The sequence below is a fragment of the Schistocerca americana genome, chromosome 6 (assembly GCF_021461395.2).
Source record: "Schistocerca americana isolate TAMUIC-IGC-003095 chromosome 6, iqSchAmer2.1, whole genome shotgun sequence".
Taxonomy (NCBI): domain Eukaryota; kingdom Metazoa; phylum Arthropoda; class Insecta; order Orthoptera; family Acrididae; genus Schistocerca; species Schistocerca americana.
In genome coordinates, this window is record NC_060124.1 from 293,403,138 (window position 1) to 293,409,303 (window position 6,166).

Sequence of the window (6,166 nt, forward strand, 5' to 3'; positions counted from 1 at the left end):
ATATTATAATGCCCTCTTAGTTCTCGCAAGAACAATTAACTAACTAGCTGTTGGAGCTAAACGACGCTACAGCTAATTTCTAACTGGATGTCAGCCGCTGTGAACGCAGTGTTCACACAGATTTCTCCTCTGCGTCGTACAGAGCGTTATGCGCCCTGGTCTGCAATTGACGACTGTTTAGAGAAGAGTCCTTGAAAATTTCCGTCTTGTCTTTCTCGTAGCCAAACTGTCTCCCCATATGGGTTCTTTCATTCTCCACGTTATGGCTCTTTGCGATCAATATGAGCGTTCCTCTTAGTTTGTGGAAACCAATCGCAAGGGCCCTACCATTAAACTGTGTCGAAATATCGGCACTTTACTCCTTCCAAGTGCGTTTCCACCAATCGGACGTTTTGTGCCCGCTCCAGACGCCTGAACAGGTACATGTGTCCATCACGTGTGTACTACTCGTCCTTCACGTGATCGAATGCGTCACTGGTTTTGTTCGTATCCATTACGAATCCCGAAATGCAGTTTTCTATAGCTTTTTTTATCCGCCCTCCTCCTGGTGGCCCGTTAGTCGCTCTCCTGTCTGAGTCACCTGGTCGGTCGGTCGGTCGTTGACTCCTGAACTGGAACGTGCCCTAAGTGCTTTCCGTGGTACCCCCTGTGGTGTGGATTTTGCCACTCCTCGCAGTTTTCTACAAACCAAAACGTTTCCTCTCGCTGCATGTCTCACCTTCTGCTCATAGACATTTTAATACCGTCGATTGAGTGTCATCCCTTTTGCATTCCATACATACAGGCAAATTTGCTCATTACTGCCGAATTAAGCTAGGTATCATATGGAGAGCATGGAGAGCTGCATCAAACCAGTCTCAGGACTGAAGACTACAACAACAACATCATATATCGTGACGGCAGTAATGAGCAAATTTGCCTGTATGTATGGAATGCAAAAGGGATGACACTCAATCGATGGCTCAGGGCGGAACAAACCAACGACCTTCACTGACATAGATCGCTAATGTCATGTTAAATTTTGAAGCCTTTCTGCAGGAACATTTGCAAACAAAACTTCCAAGCAAAGAACACTAAATTAAGAAAAACTTAGATTTTATGTATCTTTTGACTCATAAATACCATTCACAGACCGGTTTCACAAACAAATAAGAGTTACAGTGTGTAAACTGTATCTTGACAGTCCAGAACTGGTAGAAGGCGGCAATCATATGTTCCAGGCTACCAGTAACATTAGGTAACTGAAACACTGTCTGTAGTAGCCATTGTTGTCTGCTTTCTTACTCTTTACTGCTTCACTGTTCTGAGTCTTTTTTCCTCGTCATTATTGTACAGAGTTGCTGCAGTTAGTTCCTGCATTAAGCATGTCAATACACAAGACCATTTCAATACTGTTTACCAAGGGTGCCCATACCGATGTTTGTAGGGGGAGTGGGGCAAGACCTAGGGATATGGGCTAATGTTAATGTTTTGGAAGACAAATGGTGACTTTTTAGTGGTCATAATAAATTATCATCATTTATATGTGTAAATAACGCTATATACTTTTGTGTTGATCCACTTGTACATAATACTGACGTTTAAAGCATGTTTAATTCACAGGAAGAAAGGCCAGAAAGGACTGAAACATATGACCCATATGATAAAGGAAGAGCTGTTAAAGGCGCTTTACGTGATGATGAGAAGCTTAAGTTTTTAAAGAATACTCGGAAGCCTCCCGCAAACTCTTCTTTTCCTAGTCAATTACAAGGGAAGCAAAACCGAAAATTTAAGCATGAATCGATGAGCCAGTACAACTGGCTTTCATACGGTAAAATGTTACATGGTGGTTTTTGTATTGTGTGGGTTCTGTTTTCTCCTTCAGGTGCCGGAATCGGCTTCCAGGCACTTATTACAATTTTCCATTATTCTAAATAATTGAAACCTTTAACTGGCTTGGTAAAAAACATAAAGACACGATACCCTTATTACTGTCAGGGAGCTATTTGTCCCGGTCGTGAGCCTGCCTGATGAATTTTCAAGTATTCACGAAACAAACGCAGAAACAGTTAGTAAAGCTTGTATGTTTAGTTCTGCTGTCCGAAGAGGAGACTTCGTAGTAGCTTTAGCAACTGCAGTATATTGCTTCTCTTTAAGTCTAAGGCTAAGTCCTAAAATGGATTTAACAACTGCCTTAAATCATGTCAATGATGTGCTTGAGGTGTTCAACAATGTAAGGACGGATGCGGAAATAGAATTTGGAAGTATTTCTGAAGACGCTGTTAAACTGGCAAAAGATATTGGAAGTGTAATAGCAGTGCCAAGAACTACTTCAACACAAACCAAATGGGACAACGTTCCTGCTTCAAACGCCGAGGAATACTTCAGGCGAACAGTCTTTTTGTGTGTTGTGGATCGTTTCATTGCCGAGCTAGAAACAAGGTTTCCCCAATATTTTTTCACCATATTACCACTTGAAGGTCTTATTCCTGCACACTGTTTAAAATACAGTGAGGATGATGTGATCGAGAAATCTCAGAAATATGAACAGTTTTTGGGAAGTTCTTCACTTTTAATGAAAGGAAAGCTAAAACTACGGAAGAAAAAGTGGGTTGATGAAATTAAAAGACCTGAAACAGTAACTGGGGCATTAAAGAACTGTGACAAGCAGTTTTTCCCAAATGTTTATGTTTTACTTCAAATATTTGGGACTATTCCTGTCACCACAAGCACTCCTGAACAAAGCTTCTCTACTTTGAGACGAATAAAGACTTATTTCCAAAACACAATGCGGTAGGTGAGACTAAATGGATTGGCTCTTACAAATATCCATAAACAAAAAGATATGGACGTTGTAAATATCATTGACATATTCAGTAAAAAGAAACAGAGTCGAACGAGCATGACAAACTGGGCAGAATACGGAAATATCCAGTGAATTTTGTTACAGATTTTTTTTTATATTCATGTCAAATTCAACTTCTGTATCCAGAAAAATGTTGTAAGTTGACCTTATTTATGATTTGTGTAATTTATAAAATCTCCCATGTGAAAATAAGTTTCCAGAATGAGATTATCACTCTGCAGCAGAGTGTCCGCTGATATGAAACTTCCTGGCAGATTAAAACTGTGTGCCGGACCGAGACTCGAACTCGGGACCTTTGCCTTTCGCGGGTACTTGCCCGCGAAAGGCAAAGGTCCCGAGTTCGAGTCTCGGTCCGGCACACAGTTTTAATCTGCCAGGAAGTTTGAAAATAAGTTTATTTTACCCTGAACTCCAAAGCAGTTACCAAAATCTACTTCAAGCAACACCAAATTTTACCAATTTGTCGCCGGAGGACACCAACTCTCCTTTCGTTAAGCGATATTCCATTCCCCCAACCTCCTCCCCCTCCCAATCTTAGACCCCCCCCCCCATTTTGACCGACTTCCTGGCCGGACCTGGGAAGATTTATTATGTGCAACTTACTTTTTGAAGTCTCTTCGTAGTGTAGTTGTTTCTACATCTGGAACTACACTCCACAAGACATCTTAGGTTTCTGGTAGAGGGTACTTTGTCCACCACCGTCTCTTACCGCTGTTCCAGTCGCGAATGAACGATTGGTGGGACGTACGACTGTGTTAAAGCTCCGTGTGAGCTCGTATCTCTCTAACTTTGCCTTCTCGGTCTTGTCCCTGAATATACATAAGAGTGAGCAATATACTTATTGCCTCTTTAGAAACTTACGCTCGCGGAACCGTAACAGTAGACCACAGCGTCACGCAGAACACTTGTCTTGCTGCGTCTCCCACTGGATGTAACGCTTTCGTGCTTACTAAATGAATCTATGACTAAACGTGCTACCCTTCTTTGGATCATCTCCATTTCCCTACTGAATCGTGGTTTATTTTCAAAGAATATTCTTAGGAATTTATTTTATTTGCTAGCGATTCATCAGGAACATTAACACATTTAATCACACTATGTGAGCGTGGAAGTAGTTGCCAGGGAGTAACTGATGAAATCATAAGCAAATTCCCTTTTAAAAAAATGGTAATTTATTCACGTCAATGGTGCCTAAAGCATTTTTTTCTAAAAGAAACAGACTGAGTAAATTGTAACTTGATATTTAGAAGGTGCTTTCTGATTATAATTTTAAGAGGCAGAAAGAAACAAATTTTTGACTGTATGAGCTTTCGGGCTGAGAACCTTGCCGCTCCATTTTGACGCGGTCGTAGTTACGACCGCTCACAACAACCTCCGAAAGACTACACTGGTGAAAATCTGCAACACACCAGATTACTTTCAACTAAAAGTTTTAACAATTCACACAAGCACACAAACTATGCACTCCGTAGGAGGGATGGAATTGGTACAAAACACTAAAATTAAAATACTGACTTTGCCATTGGAGGTGCAACTTGATTTTAATTCTAAGAAAAGTCTTACGGTAAAAGGGTGGCAACTTTGTATACTAAAATGACCATTTAAATAAAAGCCTATGAAATGCAATCTTATATCAAATTATACAAGGTTGGCCAAACAAGTTAACATGCTCTACAGTACACAGATACCGCCTCTCCAAGTTTGTTAACACACCAAATCCGGCAAACATGACAGAGGCAACTCCGAAACGACAGACAGACACTAACTGCCTCACAAATGCGAACGAGAGACAGACTAGCGAGCTGGGGACGAGAGACTTACCCAGACTGCCCGACCGACTCAGTCCGACTGACTGACTGACCCAGACTCACCCACCGACGAGCTCATAGCGCCCCTTAAATGCACGTGAACAGGCAACCTTTCCCTTTTCCACCAGAGGGAGACACCAAAGCTGCGATTTCCACAGCGGCGCCACCGCCAGAAACGGAGGGCTACTGCTTCACACTACGCGCTGCGGCGTGCTCTTCAAAACAGCAATTTTTACCACGGCTCACCTACCAATCCAATTGGGTTGCATTCCAGACTGACGAGCAATATCCGAGTATTGATCGAACGAGGGTTTTGTAACATACAACCTTTGTTGACGCACCACATTTCCTGAGGATTCTTCCAATGAATCTCAGTCTGAATCTGCCTTACCAGCGGCTAATTTTATGTTATCGTTCCACTTTTTAATCGCTCCATATGCATACCCCTAGCTATTTTATGGAAATAACTACCTCCAGTGACTGTTCTAAAATTGTGTAATCATACAGTAATGGGTCTTTCTGTCTATGTACAAGCAGTTCACGCAATACGTTCCATTTGTTTATGCTGAGTATCAGTGTGACTCCGAGCATCGAGCGCCGATTCACTGAACGTCTTCCTATATTTCAGTACAATTTTCTAGTCAGCGTCATTCGCAAAGAGCCTCGTGATACGGCCGACGTTATCTACTATGATAATTTGTACATATTGTGAAAAGTTCTAGTACTATAATACTCCAATGTGGCTCGCTCAAAGTTGCTTTCATGTCTCAAATCTTCTCTCCGTTGGGAACAACATGCCGTGTTCTGTACACTAGAAACTCCTCTATCCAGTGAGACAGCTTGTCTGATATTCCGTACGCTCATACTTTGTTCAGCAGGCGGCTGCTTGGATCTATATCGAACGCCTTCTAGAAGTCAGGTGGTGGTGGTGGTGGTGGTGGTGGTGGTGGTGGTTAGTGTTTAACGTCCCGTCGACAACGAGGTCATTAGAGACGGAGCACATGCTCGGGTTAGGGAAGGATTGGGAAGGAAATCGGCCGTGCCCTTTCAAAGGAACCATCCCGGCATTTGCCTGAAGCGATTTAGGGAAATCACGGAAAACCTAAATCAGGATGGCTGGAGACGGGATTGAACCGTCGTCCTCCCGAATGCGAGTCCAGTGTGCGAACCACTGCGCCACCTCGCTCGGTCTAGAAGTCAGGGAACACAGCATTTACGTGATCGCCTTTATCTGATGCTTTCTGGATCTCGTGGACGAACTGAGCAGCTGGGTTCCACACGATCGTTGATTCGTACAGAGCAAATTTTCGGTCTCTAGGAAGGTCATAACACTTGAGGATAATACACGTTCCAAAATTCTACGACAGACTGACGTCAAAGATACATCCATATAGTTTTCTGCGTCTGTTCGACGACCGTCCTTGAAAACTAGATTTGTTGTTGACAGCAATTACGGGCACTATGTATTCGTGCGCCGTTCCCGGGCTGGTATGTTCTCTATATTCCAATCGAA